Genomic DNA, 17,475 nt, shown 5'->3' with positions numbered 1-17,475 from the left:
CATTCTCAATGGTCAATTCAATTTCATTTGTGAACAAAATAGATGGATCAAACCCATATTGTTCCTGGAACTGGCTTAGTGTTAATTCCATTTCAGTTGATTGTTGCTCATGTTCATTATTTAATTCATCACAATTTAATGAGAAATTGACTTTGTCAAATTCGTCAGACATTTTGAGGTATTTACAATTTCGCAGACGATTGTGTTCTATAGTCAAAGGGGAGCAACTCGAACTGACTCCGTCAAAGGGGAGCAACAACAACAGCACCTATTTGTAACATAGTGTTAAACTTACCAAATACTAGAAGTTTAGTGACAATAAATGACAACAAACACGTTTTTTTCTACTTGTATTTGTTTTAATGTCATTAAGATTGACAAACATTTGAGATTGTTTTTATTATTGATGCACTAGGCAAATACAGGTGACGAGGTGCGTGGGAAAAAGTAGTCCCGGTTCGGCAGTTGATGACGTCATTTCTAGCCATTGATTATAGCCTTGCCGTTGATTATAGATGATATTTAATCAACAGGGCTTTAATCAACCGAAATCGCTGTAAAAGTGGGATAAAAATATATTTTTACATAGTTGTGTTTATTAATAATCAAAGCTCTTTTTTACGGCTACAATACAATCCATTAGCCAGTTTTTTTACTCCCCATATCTAGCAAATAAAGAACTGGTTCTTATGAACCGCAATAATAATTGTCCATTCTTCCAACTGCAGCCCTTAACAATGAAATTAATTTTTCATGTATGTATGACATAAAAATATTGCATACAAGATATCATTACATTATTTTATTTACTCATTTTAATTTCCTATATCACGGGAAAACAATAACTAAGGAAGAGGCTTTTTATTTTGTTATTAAAACTAAATAAGAAGCTAGTATTGTCTAACTTACCTTATGATTTCATATACATCGATCTGAGTTACGTAGCTTTGACAGTCATTTTAAATGCAGTCCTGATGTGACACTATTTATTCGAACTAATGCTTACAAAGGTTTACTTATTAGTAAGGAAATAAATCCCATCTGCTTGTTCAAGCCGAATAAAGATCTGGCTTTTTTCACTTTAGCAATTATTGTTGATTCTTCAAGCTGTATCCCATAACTATGACAATAATGCTATTCAAGCCAAACATGGGACTGGCAGTTGTTTAACTTTAATAATATCTTAACATAAACCAAACGATGAAAGTAATTGTTCATATACCAATGATGTCAAACGTATTATACCTTCATATTTCCATTTCGTTTTGTTTACTGGTAATCCATTTCCTTTTCGTGGCTAAACATGGGACCTGCATGATTTACATTTTCTGAAACTATTTATGTATTCAAATTTACCTTTCATTTACATGTAGTTATGATTTCAAAATAAATTCATACTTTGAAAATAAATAAACAAATAATTATAAAATTTAAATTAATATGGAAAAGGTTTGCTCTTATTTTAAACAAACGGGTTTGCTCTTATTAAAAATACTGTATGGACAATATATTGTTTCTTTTACATCGGGATGCTATCGAACTACATAGAATGTAAGATAAACAGCTACGTTTTCAATTATGTCAGGCACAATACTATGACTGATTTATATATAAAGGGAATAGTAAATTTAATTTGACAAGAACAAGTAATATTGTAATATGATTTCAATGAAATATGACATTTGAAGACCCTTCCTTTTCTCTAATTAAACATTAGAATTTTATCGCAAAAAAAGTCAATAGCTTTTTTCATATTGGAATGCATTATAGAAAAATGTATTTCCAGCTTGAAAAAGGATACGTTCAATTTGAACTTAAATGAAAATTTAAAAATAAACACCCAAACAGTGTTATATACTTTGAAGACATGTTGTAAGTGTTAACAAGAGTACCATATTAGAGTTCAAGGTTGTTTTAATTTCAAGGTGTAAACTCGAAGGTTAACAACCTTCCAATCCTCTGTTATATAAATGAATGATGTATGGTACAATAAACATATTTAGTTTTATAAAATCATTTTATTTATACACAAACCCTATCATAATTGATAAATATATGATTGCATTGATTTTCACATAGCTAGCAGCTGACAGGTACACATGCTATTTAGTAGAATCTCGCTGGAGATCATTCTACTGGCTTACCACTAGACTTGTCATTCAATAGTTGCTTAATTTCATATATTGCCTGTATTGTCATGAATCCATACCGGGAACATACGAAATATGTTTTTCAGGTTTTACTTGAATGTCTTATCACTTAACGTTGTTTGTTGTTTCTTCAGACACCTTAGTTACAACAAACTACGGTGTGTTGTTTTTCATTCCTCACCAAGCACATTTGAAATGCATTGACATATGCTACTTGAATGTTGTAAACAATGGCGCTGTTTGATGTTATTTCAGGTGGCTGCATGGAAACCATTTACGCAACATTTCCCGGGCGACGTTCAGAAGCTTGACAAAGCTAAACAAACTGTGAGTTACAATACACAAACGATTTGTCGTGAAATAAATACCGTCCAGCTGTCCATATATACATGTCTCAGTCTAGGGTCTGTTTGATAGAATGGAATAACTTTATTTCTTGTTGTTTCGTTTTCTTATGATTGTAAAATGTTTTTGGCGCATTCTGTGAAGATTGCTGTTTTTCAATGAAACTGTAAAATATTCTTTTCTTTTGTTTAATTGTGTTTTTGAATATAGACACGTGCTTGCCTTTTACATATAAATACATAAGCAGACGAATGTTAAAAAAATATTAGAGTATTTAATAGCAGTATACTTATCGTTCGTTGCTTAAGTTAACGTTTTTTTATCCGTGTTATAAGGGATTTATCCTCCAACGAACTCGAATCAATAGACGACGGTGTATTTGAAGGAATGCCGGATCTAAATGAACTGTAAGAAATTTTCAAATTACGAATGTGAAATTATGATTTATATTTTCCTATTAGATTCATGCATTGCTTCCTGTCGTTTCAAGTACAAATATGTTTGTCTACTTACCTATCATTTTATGCGTCGCTTGGTCATTAGTTATGGTATTTAATGTGATTATACGCATGTTTTGTCGAAAATGTATTTGGCAAGATTTCCCGTGTTTTGTCATTTCCAAGACACCTACTAATGATACAGCCACATGCCATTTAAAGTTAACAGTTGATCTTTTTGAAATACGTCATGCGCACGTTGCCAATGATCTACTTTCTCTTCCTTTTTAAAACACTCATATTCTAATATATGTGTCCTTTTTCGAAATTCAAATACAATTGACACTATCACTATTCAATGACAAATAAAACGCTTTCAGTGTATAGGTCTAAGACTTTCTTTACAAAGGTTTTTTAGAGGAAAAGCAACGGGAAATACGAACGCCATCGAAATAACAAATTCTTAATTTTTGGGAAAGCTTAATTATTGCACTTGTTAAACGAAAATAGAAACACATATATTTATGGATCACCTTATTCTATATACTTATAGAGAATCTTTAATAACGTCACAATTCAAATGCTGCACTTCACAGGTTGGCAAGTGAGATACCATACAGGATATTCTCTGCGTGTCACTGATGTTTATTTAAAGTTTCGATAGTTAATTTTAATAAATGATTGAATATAAATATTCGATAACTATATTAAACGATTTCGAATTTAGTGGCCACAACAAAAAATACTTAATTTCATGGAGCTTATATTTTTTATTATTAATGTGGTAACATTTTACTGATAATTGTTACTTACTATCAAGCAAGTGACTTAAGCTTAGCTGGCAATTTCTAAAACTCTATGAACTGTTTTCTTCTGACAATAGCGCATGTCTGTGTTTCTGCGAACACAGTATTTACAGTACAGTACAGTAATCCCTAAATTTTGAATAGGTAGTGTATATTATGTCCGCCTAGCGACCGGGAGACCAACGTTTCGATCGCTATTAGGGGCATTCTGTTATCTTCCCAAAAAGACACTGAGTACTGGTTCTACCAAAAATTTACTCGAGAGCGTTTCAATAAGCCTTGGACTTTCGATACAATCGAATTTAAATAAATCGATTGAAACTAAATTTGGAATACACAATCATAATTTAATACTACACTTATTTAAAGTTAAAGTTGTGTTTAAATTGTACGCCCGACTGACTACGACACAGCATATATTCATGAATCAACTATGTTTACGACAATAACTGTACATATTTAACTTTATTATTTGTATTATTTGCCATTGCTCACAACCTGGGAGTGTAAGTGCTCTTGATCCAGATAAAAAGCTTGTTTGAACGCAATAAGTTTAGAAATCTTTTAACTCATGTTTCTTTGACGTAGATTTGCCCGACCATTCATTTGAACGTAACACTCAAAGCTTTTTCAAGATATCAATTGTGTACATATAATAAAAGAATCAAAAAGAACAATCCAACATTTTTTATATATAATTTAAGAGATTAATACAGTGTTGATAAAACATTCAAATTACAAGATAATCATGGAACCAGTCAACAGAAAACATTTTAAAATGACATGCTATACCAGCCTTTTAGTACATTTATGCCCTGATTCTTCGCTTTAAGAATATAATATCACTATCATAATAAACCATGTGTTCTTTTATTAATCGAATAATACATGCATCATCTTCTAGTTTGATTCGGGGAACAAAGAAAGTATTCAAACGTATGTTAGTAGTTTGCTGGTACAACCGTGTTTAATTATTTTAATGTCCAACCAGATATGTGATGTATAATTATAAACTGTCCCTTCTTTAAACAAAGGATCCTGTGTTCGCATACACATGTCACGATTTCATGCAGGTCATTTTTAGTATGCATAACGCAGAAAGCATATATTCTATTCATTTTCGTATGTGATTTAATTTAGCATTATTGTTTGATAATTTATACTAAACGTGCAAATCTTTCAGCGTCCAAAAATACACAAGCATGTACAACGGTGATATAGTCATGTAACGTGCACGTGACCATTCATAGAGTTCAGCTAGTGTTTTAACTTCCTTTAACGTATGGTGCCCATTTTCCAGCGTCCAAAAGTCAAAACTAAGCGCTTTCCCTGACCATGGACAAATTAGTTCTTGTAGATGACATTCTCATTTTGCCAAACTGAAAAGTACCCTGACAATCAAAGTTAATTACCCATTTTCAACAAATGTGTGTTTTATTCGAGAGCAGCTTGATATTTATCCCAATGTGTTTATAATAGCATCATCTTATTATTTTTAAAGTAGCAAATAGAACAAAATATTCCATAATGTAGAAGTAAAGCGTTGGTTTTGCCGAGGCAAATAAAGCTCTGACTTTGATTGCTTTTGGTGAAACTAAACTTTGTTTTCCATTTTTTATCAATTAAAAAGCATTGAAAACCTCTATGTTCAAAGTTTGTATTTTCCTTGTGCCAATACAACATATCTGAAAAAATGACTCATAATTGTTTTAGTAGAGATAACATCATTTTATTGTGTTTTTGTCTTTAATCTACTTGATATAACCCGTATACTGTTATTGATATCTATATTATGCATTTATGTATAAATATGTACCGGTGCTTGAACATGTTTGCATTAATTATTGTATTTGAAAAGAAAGTACCTGTACTTCTGAAAATACTTGCTTGGGTGAGCAAAATGAGCTAAGCAATAGCAACTTTTTATTGCCCGATTTCTTTAATTAATTTCAAATACCTATCGCGTGTTCAATATAAATGTATGGGTACAAATTGCAAACAAGTGGCTTCCAAAAGAGTGTGAGACAAAGATATAGATTCGGCAACGACGAATGTCTAAGAATCCTTAATTTTTCTGTACAATATTTGTGAACTTTTACTTTGGATGCAGAATACCAACACAATAGGAAATATTTTAAAACAGAACAGCAAATCAAATAGTATATTCAGAAATGTACACATACATTACCAACGCATACTTTGATGTTCTACAATTTGAACAGTATCACTGATTTTATATATGCTAGATATTGAACCAAAAACGGTTACGAAGCAAACTTTGCGTTATAAATATTTTATTAATGTACATTGTTTTATCCTTTAAGTGAAAATTGTTAACACAAAGTCTTAGTTGATGACGATGTGCATATATTAATGAATTTTTGATCAATCAAAGCGTTTGGACTCATATTAAGAACACATTTATAAATATTGTAAAAGCCAGTGATCTCAATGTAAACCCTAATTAATGTTATCGGGACTGTATGATTTTAGAAAGTACATTGATTCCTTATTTCCTTATTATGTTTTATGCACTGCTAAATAGTTAAAGCAATCATAACGAAACCAAAATTAAAGTTATTGTTAAATACAACAAATCTAGACATCGTGGAGCTAAAATGAAGAAAACATTTGTTAGAGCAAAGATGATTTAAAAATGCTATCACGCTAAATATGTGAAGACATTTTTATTTTTGGAATGTGCATTATCTATTCAGATACGCAAATAACAAAACAATGTAAAACAATCAATATCGAAAAGGTTTGATGCTATTTTAAAACTATGTGGCTTCTAGACAAGCTATTGATTATTAAACATCGAGATACTTTCGAAATACATAGAATGTCAGAACATAAATTACATTTCAATTACAGGCATAATACTATCACTGTATCACATAACACATGATTTAGTCCATTTAATTTTGAAAAGAAAACGTTAGATTGTTAGATAATTTCATTGAAATGTGACATTTGAAGACCTTTCATTATGTTCTCATTTCAAATTAGAATTTACCGAAAAAAGTCAATGGCCTTTTTTTAATTGGCATGCATTATAATGTATTTTTACCTTAGAAAAAGGGAAGTTCATTTGGAAATGTAATTAAGTTTGCAACATATATATCTAAAAAGTGTTTAAATATATATAAATATATATATATATAATATATATATATATATATATATATATATATATATATATATATATATATATATATATATATATATCTATATATATATATATATATATATATATATATATATATATATATACTATTTTTTACGGTATATACTCAAAGGAAAACATACAGTCCAATCCAAATAATGTTTTATGAATAAATGATGTATGGTACAATTAACATATTTAGTGTGATTTCGTCTGTTTCCTGTATTGTCATGAAACTTGTTCACTTTTGGGGTTCTTTTAATCCACAACGGAAACCTACGAAACATGTTTACCTTTATAAATTGAATTTCTAATCACATGACGTTGTTTGTTGCTACTTATGTTACCTAAATCACAACTATTAACGGTGTTCTCTTAATTCCTCACCGGTTTATCACATGGCGCTGGTTGATATTTTTCAGGTACCTCGATTCCAACCGATTACTTACCATTTCTCGGGCGACGTTCAGGGGCTTGACAAAACTAAACATTTTGTGAGTAACAATAGACAAACGATTTGTCGTGAAATAAATGCCATCCAGCTGTCCATATATACATGTCTTAGTATGTGGTCTCCTTGATATAATAGAATAACGTTATTTCTTGTTGTTTCGTTGTCTTATGATGAAATGTTGTTGGCGCATTCTGTGAAAAATGTTGTTATCAATGAAACTGTGAAATATTATTGTCTGCAGCTAAATTTTGTTTTTGAATATAGACACCTTCTTGTTGTTTCTATATAAATACATATGCAGACGAATGTTAAACTATTCTAAGCTTATTTAATATATTTGTTAAAGTATTTTATAGCAGTATAGTTATCGTTCGTTGCATAAGTTAACGTGATTCTTTTGTTATAGTTATTTAACCTCCAACAAACTCAAATCAATAGACGACGGTGTATTTGAAGGAATGCCGGATCTAAATGACCTGTAAGAAATGTTCAATGTTTAAATACAGTACATATTACGAATGTGAAATTATGATTTATAATTTTCTATTTGGTTCAGGCATAGCTTTCTTTCGTTTTCAATGACAAAATGCGTAATTTACAGAATTTTCTTTTTACACGACTTTGATGAAATTAACACATTTCGTAAATAATAAATACTGGTGACAATATTGCATAACATTTATTTATTAAAGCTCATTTAATATGTCTTAAAATTGTTCAGAATACCCATGTCTGGAAAGATAGATCGACGTATATTTTCTGGTAAGATTCGTACTTCATTTTACACGTATTGTGAACAAAACTACACTTAAGATATAACACATGTAATACAATATTCGTTTTTCAAGGGTTTGGTTTTGTTTCCGTTTGAATAGTTGACTATTATTTGGTTGAATTCTAAATTTGTTTTTCGATATCTATTCGAAAACGTTCTGATATAAGTGACATTTAATATTGTATTGTACAACGGTGTGACTCATTGTATTGAGTAACGAAGGTATGCGATTAAAGGCTCAATGCTACATACGATCGTGATTTATGGTGAACACAGCTTGAGGTACGAATTAAACTGCCTGACGTCGATACAGCCCAACTGACTATATTTTTTCAGTAGGATTACCAATTCATCCTGGTGTTTGACAACAATGTATTGAATGAATAACTATATATTGCAATTCATGAGGTTCCGTGAAAATATTTAATTAAACATAAGAATGTATCGCAAAAATGAGTCAATAGCTTTTTTTCAAATTGGAATGCATTAAAGAAAAATGTATTTCCAGCTTGAAAAGGGAAAGTTCAATTTGAACTTAAATGATGGTTAAAAAATAAACATCCAAACAGTGTGGTATACTTTGAGGACATGGTGTAATTGTTAACGCGAGTACCATATAAGCGTTCAAGGTTGTTTTAGTTTGAAAGTGTAATCTCGAAGGTAAACACCCTTCCAATCTTATCTGATATAAATGAATGATGTATGGTACAATAAACACATTTATTTTTATAAAATCATTTTATTTATACACAAAACCCTATCATAATTAATAAATATATGATTGCATTGATTTTCACATAGCTAGCAGCTGACAGGTATACATGTTATTTAGTAGAATCTGGCTGGAGATCATTCTACTGGCTTACCACTAGACTTGTCATTCAATATTAGCTTGATTTCATATATTTCCTGTATTGTGATGAATCCATACCGGGAACATACGAAATATGTTTTCCAGTATTACTTGAATGTCTAATCACTAGACGTTGTTTGTTGTTACTTCAGGTACCTTAGTTACAACAAACTTCGGTGTTTTTTTTTCATTCCTCACCAAACACATTTGAAATGCATTGACATATGCTACTTGAATGTTGTAAACAATGGCGCTGTTGATGTTATTTCAGAAGGCTGGATGCAAACCAATTACGCAACATTTCCCGGGCGACGTTCAGAGGCTTGACAAAACTAAAAGAACTGTGAGTTACAATACACAAACGATTTGTCGTGAAATAAATACCGTCCAGCTGTCCATATATACATGTCTTAGTCTTGGGTCTGTTTAATAGAAAGGAATAACTTTATTTCTTGTTATTTCGTTTTCTTATGATTGTAAAATGTTTTTGGCGCATTCTGTGAAGAATGCTGTTTATCAATAAAACTGTAAAATATTCTTGTCTTTTGTTTAATTTTGTTTTTTGAATATAGAAACGTGCTTGACTTTTACATATAAATACATAAGCAGACGAATGTTAAAACAGTATTAGCTTATTTAATATATGTGTTAGAGTATTTAATAGCAGTATAGTTATCGTTCGTTACTTAAGTTTTCGTTTTGTTTTTGTTAAAGGGGTTTATCCTCTAACGAACTCGAATCAATAGACGACGGTGTATCTGAAGGAATGCCGGATCTAAATCTACTGTAAGAAATGTTCATATTATTATTATTATTATTATTATTATTATTATACCGGATTTATATAGCGCCATTTTCATACAAGAGTGCACGTTCAAATGCGCTTTACATAAGAACAGTTGACGTATCGCAGATACAAATACATTTTGCAATACAGTTTCAAAAGAAATCGATCAAAACTACTATAAGTACTACGTAAAAACATGCACAGTAACCATAGATTAGAAAGATCAACAAGACACTATAAAACTACCCTATGTGAATAGCTATAAGACAATAAATGAAACAATTCAATCTAAAACTTAAACTATTAGTACCACGTAACCCCCCCAAAAAAACTATTAGTACCACGTAACCCCCCCCCCCAAAAAAAAATACAACAAAATTACGAATGTGAAATTATGATTTATAATTTTTTTCCATAAGGTTCATGTATTGCTTCCTGTCGTTTCAAGTACAAACATTTTTGTCCACTTATACTTACCTTTCATTTTATGCGTCGCTTGGTCATTAGTTATGATAATATTTAATGTTATTATACTTTTTTGTGGAAAATGTAGTTGGCAAGATTTTTCGTGTTTTGTCAGTACCAAGACACCTACTAATGATACAGCCACATGCCATTTAAAGTTAACCGTTGATCTTATTGAGATACGGCATGCGCACGTTGTCAATGATCTACTTTCTCTTCTTTTTAAAACACTCATATACTAATTTATGTGTAATTTTTCGAGATTTAAATACGATAGACACTATCACTATTCAATGACAAATGCATTCAGTGTATATGTCTAAGACTTTCTGTAAAAAAGGTTTTTTTAGAGGAAAAGCAACGGGGAAAACGAACGCCATCGAAATACCAAATTCTTAAATTTAGGGAAAGCTTAATTATTGCACTTGTTAAACGAACATAGAAACACATATATTTATTGATTACCTAATTCTATATACATAAAGAGAATCTTCAATAAAGGCACAATTTAAATGCTGCACTTCACAGGTTGGCAAGTGGGATACCATACAAGATATCCCCTGCGTGTCACTTATGTTTATTTTAGGTTTTGATGGGTAATTTTTATAAATGATTGAATATAAATATTCAATAACTATATAAGACGATTTCGAATTTAGTTGCAACATAAAAAAAATACTTAATTTCATGGAGCTTATATTTTTTATTATTAATGTGGTAACATTTTACTGATTATTGTTACTTACTATCAAGCAAGTGACTTAAGCTTAGCTGGCGATTTCTTAAACTCTATGAACTGTTTTCTTCTGACGAAAGCGCGTGTTTGTGTTTCTGCGAACACAGTATTTACAGTAAAGACGAATATGTTATCCCTAAATTTTGAATAGGTAGTGGATATTATGTCCGCCTTGCGACCGGGAGACCAACGTTTCGATCGCTATTGGGGGCATTCTGTTATCTTCCCAAAAAGACACTGAGTACTGGTTCTACCAAAAATTTACTCGAGAGCGTTTCAATAAGCCTTGGACTTTCGATACAATCGAATTTAAATAAATCGATTGAAACTAAATTTGGAATACACAATCATAATTTAATACTACGCTTATTTAAAGTTAAAGTTTTGTTTAAATTGTACGACCGACTGACTACGACACATTTATAAAAGCATATATTCATGAATCAACTATGTTTACGACAATAACTGTACATATTTAACTTTATTATTTGTATAATTTGCCATTGCTCACAACTTGGGAGTGTAAGTGCTCTTGATCCAGATAAAAAGCTTGGCTGAACGCAATAAGATAAAAAATCTTTTAATTCATGTTTCTGTGATGTAGATTTGCCCGACCATTCATTTGAACGTAACACTCAAGGCTTTTTCAAGATATCAATTGTGTACATATAATAAAAGAATTAAAAAGAACAATCCAACATTTTATTTTTTCATAATTTAAGAGATAAATACAGTGTTGATAAAACATTCAAACTACAAGATAAGCATGGAAACAGTCAACAGAAACATTTTAAAATGACATGCTATACCAGCCTTTAAGTACATGTATGCCCTGATTCTTCGCTTTAAGAATATAATATCACTATCATAATACAACATGTGTTCTTTTATTAATCGAATAAAACATGCATCATCTTCTAGTTTGATTCGGGGAACAAAAAAAAGTATTCAAAAGTATGTTAGTAGTTTGCTGGTACAACCGTGTTTAATAATTTTAATGTCCAACCAGATATGTGATGTATAAGTATAAACTGTCCCTTCTTTAAACAAAGGATCCTGTGTTCGCATACACATGCCATGATTTCATGAAGGTCATTTTTAGTATGCATAACGCATATATTCTATTCATGTTCGTATGTGATTTAATTTAGCATAATTGTTTGATAATTTATACTGAACGTGCAAATCTTTCAGCGTCCAAAAGTACACAAGCATGTACAACGGTGATATAGTCATGTAACGTGCACGTGACCATTCATAGAGTTCAGCTAGTGTTTTAACTTCCTTTAACGTATGGTGCCCATTTTCCAGCGTCCAAAAGTCAAAACTAAGCGCTTTCCCTGACCATGGACAAATTAGTTCTTGTAGATGACATTCTCATTTTGCCAAACTGAAAAGTACCCTGACAATGAAAGTTAATTACCCATTTTCAACAAATGTGTGTTTTATTCGAGAGCAGCCTAATATTTATCCCAATGTGTTTATAATAGTTCAAAGTTTGTATTTTCCTTGTGCCAATACAAAATATCTGAAAAAATGACTCATAACGTTTTATTGTAGTGATAACATCATTTTATTGTGTTTTTGTCTTTAATCTACTTGATATAACCCGTATACTGTTATTGAAACTATATTATGCATTTATGTATAAATATATACCGGTGCTTGAACATGTTTGCATTAATTATTGTATTTGAAAAGAAAGTACCTGTACTTCTGAAAATACTTGCTTGGGTGAGCAAAATGAGCTAAGCAATAGCAGCTTTTTATTGCCCGATTTCTTTCATTAATTTCAAATACCTATCGCGTGTTCAATATAAATGTATGGGTACAAATTGCAAACAAGTGGCTTCCAAATGAATGTGAGACAAAGATATAGATTCGGCAACGACGAATGTCTAAGAATCCTAAATTTTTCTGTACAATATTTGTACACTTTTACTTTGGATGCAGAATACCAAAACAATAGGAAATATTTGAAAACAGAACAGCAAATCAAATAGTATATTCAGAAATGTACACATACATTACCAACGCATACTTAGATGTTCTACAATTTGAACAGTATCACTGATTTTATATATGCAAGATATTGAACCAAAAACGGTTACGAAGCAAACTTTGTGTTATAAATATTTTATTAATGTACATTGTTTTATCCTTTAAGTGAATATTGTTAACACAAAGTCTTAGTTGATGACGATGTGCATATATTAATGAATTTTTGATCAATCAAAGCGTTTGGACTATATATTAAGAACACATTTATAAATATTGTAAAAGCCAGTGATCTCTATGTAAACCCTAATTAATGTTATCGGGACTGTATGGTTTTAGAAAGTACATTCATTCCTTACATCCTAATTATGTTTATTCACTGCTAAATAGTTAAAGCATATCATAACGAAACCAAAATTAAATTTATTGTTAAATACAACAAATCTAGACATCGTGGAGCTAAAATGAAGAAAACATTTGTTAGAGCAAAGATGCTTTAAAAATGCTATCACGCTAAATATGTGAAGACAGTTTTATTTTTGGAATGTACATTATCTATTCTGATACGCAAATAACAAAACAATGTAAAACAATCAATATCGAAAAGGTTTGATGTTATTTTAAAACTTGGTGGCTTTTAGACAAGCTATTGATTATTAAACATCGAGATACTTTCGAAATACATCGAATGTCAGAACATAAATTATATTTTCAATTACAAGCATAATACTATTACTGTATCACATAACACATGATTTAGTCCATTTAAGTTTGAAAAGAAAACGTTATATTGTTAGATAATTTCAATGAAATGTGACATTTGAAGACCTTTCATTATGTTCTCATTTCAAATTAGAATTTACCGAAAAAAGCCAATGGCCTTTTTTTAATTGGCATGCATTATAATGTATTTTTACCTTGGAAAAAGGGAAGTTCATTTTGAAATGTAATTTAGTTTGCAAGATAAATATCTAAATATGTTTGAGTATATATATATATATATATATATATATATATATATATATATATATATATATATATATATATATATATATATATATATATATATATATATATATAAAGTATTTTATAGCAGTATAGTTATCGTTCGTTGCACGTGATTCTTTTGTTATTGGACTTTAAACTCCAACGAACTCGAATCCATAGACGACGGTGTATTTGAAGGAATGCCGGATCTAAATGACCTGTAAGAAATGTTCAATGTTTAAATACAGTACATATTACGAATGTGAAATTATGATTTATAATTTTCGTTTTGGTTCAGGCATAGCTTTCTTTCGTTTTCAATGACAAAATGCGTAATTTACAGAATTTTCTTTTTACACGACTTTGATGAAATTAACACATTTCGTAAATAATAAATACTGGTGACAATATTGCATAACATTTATTTATTAAAGCTCATTTAATATGTCTTACAATTGTTCAGAATACCCATGTCTGGAAAGATAGATCGACGTATATTTTCTGGTAAGATTCGTACTTCATTTTACACGTATTGTGAACAAAACTACACTTAAGATATAACACATGTAATACAATATTCGTTTTTCAAGGGTTTGGTTTTGTTTCCGTTTGAATAGTTGACTATTATTTGGTTGAATTCTAAATTTGTTTTTCGATATCTATTCGAAAACGTTCTGATATAAGTGACATTTAATATTGTATTGTACAACGGTGTGACTCATTGTATTGAGTAACGAAGGTATGCGATTAAAGGCTCAATGCAACATACGATCGTGATTTATGGTGAACACAGCTTGAGGTACGAATTAAACTGCCTGACGTCGATACAGCCCACCTGACTATTATTTTCAGTGGGATTACCAATTCATCCTGGTGTTTGACAACAATTTATTGAATGAATTACTATATATTGCAATTCATGAGGTTCCGTGAAAATATTTAATATTTTCAGCATTTACTATTTAAATTTTGTGTAGTTAAGGGATTCGTGATAGATTCGTAGTTAATGAATGGCCAAGTTAGAAAACGTCATATTGTTATACTGAACAGAACGGAACAAACATTATATTTAGACTTATACATAAGTACATCGTCTTAATACATACAGTATAAAATTAAGTATTTACGTTTTCAATATATTTAAGTTCAATACAAATATAAAAAATACAAAAAATAAATACAAATGAAGAAAATGCATATAGTAAATTTTCGAAACATATAATGACAGAAAGATTCGTAGGTGATACCGGTTATATAGTATTAATTATCAATGATTTGCGAATTACAAATGCTTCTTTTATTTATTAACACAACTTGACAAGCTTGATTTTATCGGATTAAGTCAGTAATTGGTGATACTTAAACACATAATGAGTAACATATAAATACCTTAACAGGTATTTTTGTCGTATAACACTATAACATGGGCAAATACAAACGAAGTGAAACTCATCTTCAATATCTCTTTTATTGCAACATACACAGTATCATTTGTTGCGGGAAATATTATTATGGACATACCCCCTCAATGGTTGTACATAAATTCCTAATTTAACAAAGTGAATACGCAAACTCCTTGGTAACAAATCAAAATAAGATTCGTATACTATTGTAGGTTTAAAAATCCTATACATTACTAATACAGGACTGTTATTTAATGTACCATACCATTCTTGTTTAAATGTATCTATACGTATATTTCTAAACTGGCATATTAAATAAGTAACACACACAGAGCTAGTTTAAAAAAACAACAACATATCCATAATAATAATCGGTTAACAACTGTTTAGTATGTGAGACCTAATTGATGTGTCCTTTATGACACTCTCCAACATTCATATTATACACAGTATGGAGAATAATATTATTACTCAGCCTAATTTTAAACCAATATTTTAACATTCTTATTAAACGACTAATGTAAAGACAGAACTTTAACTGGATACGTTTTATTTCTTTCGACTTTGTAAAACACCATATTTTGGAGGTACAGTTAAGATTCGAACCAACAAATGCAACAAGTAACTGATTTTAGGTTTTAGATCATGTATATTACTACACTTGTATAGCAAATTATTCATAGCCTTAAAGGCTTTACCTACTCAATGTTCTAGGTTAAATGTGAAACTACCTGTATAAGGTATAACAGTTCCCATATAATTAAAGTTATTGACTGTTTCGATGTTATGGCCATCTTATATACATGCCTTATTATGGCGTAAACGGCTCCTCTTACGGAAAACCATAATTTTAGTTTTTGAAGTGTTTACTTTAAGGCCCAAAGTGTGACAATACACAATCAGATTATCCAAATGGGTTTGGACTTCTTCAGGATTTTACCCAATATGACTATATCATCGGCGAAAAAGAGTAATATAACTAAAACATCGTCAATAGTTTAACCAGACTATTTCATGTTGTAAAAGCATCTCTAGGTCCTCTACAAAAAGAGAAAAGAGCAAAGGGGACACGACCTTCCTTTGGCGTAGACCAACCGAGTAACGGAAGTAGTCAGAATGTGTTGAACATGACTTACACACGTTTTAACACTTTCATACATATATTAAACAATTTGCAATATTTTACCTCTAGTGCCAATTTTATACAATTTTACCCACAATGCATTTCTATATATACTATCAAAATATGTCATCAAGTCTACATATATTACACAGAGCCTTGTATTTTCATAAACATATTTTTGTACAATAGACATTAATATGTATATAGCATCGATTGTTGAATAACCCTTAGGAAATCCGAATTGTGCATCTAAAATACTTTTATTATTCTTATAAAAACATTCGATGCGTTTATTAATTGCGAGTCTTTTTTCTTTAAGTTTTCAATATCCGACATTTGTGTACGGTATGCACATCCCTTTTTCCGTATTAAATCTTTATATAGTTTCTTATAATGACGAAGCCTTGATCTACTATCATATGATTTATTCAGATTAAAACACTTTAAGGTATCAATATATAAACGACGGGCAGACTCACAATCACTACAATCACTATCAAACCAGTCAGCATTATTTAAACTATCGTATTCTTCGAACATGTACTTCGGTTAATTACTAAACGTATATGCATGTGCCAATAATGGGTCCGCTACAATGCGGAGAGTATCAGTTAACTCATTTATGGCATTATTTACTGACAATCTATTAAAATAATCAATACTACGTACAATATGATTAAAAACAGGTAATTTAGCTATGATTTCTGTTCGAAATCAATCTTTGAGGGAACTGTCCCATTTGCAGTTTAAATAAGTAAATTTCTCGTGTTTGGGTAAAAAGTTACTACAACAAAGAGACAGGTGTAACGGGGCATGATCGCTTAATTCATATATATATATATATATATATATATATATATATATATATATATATATATATATATATATATATATATATATATAGTGAACTAGTTTAATTTAATTTGACAAGAACAAGTAATATTGTAATATGATTTCAATGAAAAATGACATTTGAAGACCCTTCTTTTT

Source organism: Dreissena polymorpha, unplaced genomic scaffold (assembly GCF_020536995.1).
Source record: "Dreissena polymorpha isolate Duluth1 unplaced genomic scaffold, UMN_Dpol_1.0 chrUn064, whole genome shotgun sequence".
NCBI lineage: Eukaryota > Metazoa > Mollusca > Bivalvia > Myida > Dreissenidae > Dreissena > Dreissena polymorpha.
The sequence above is the reverse complement of the archived record's forward strand: the minus strand, read 5'-3'. Positions refer to the sequence as shown.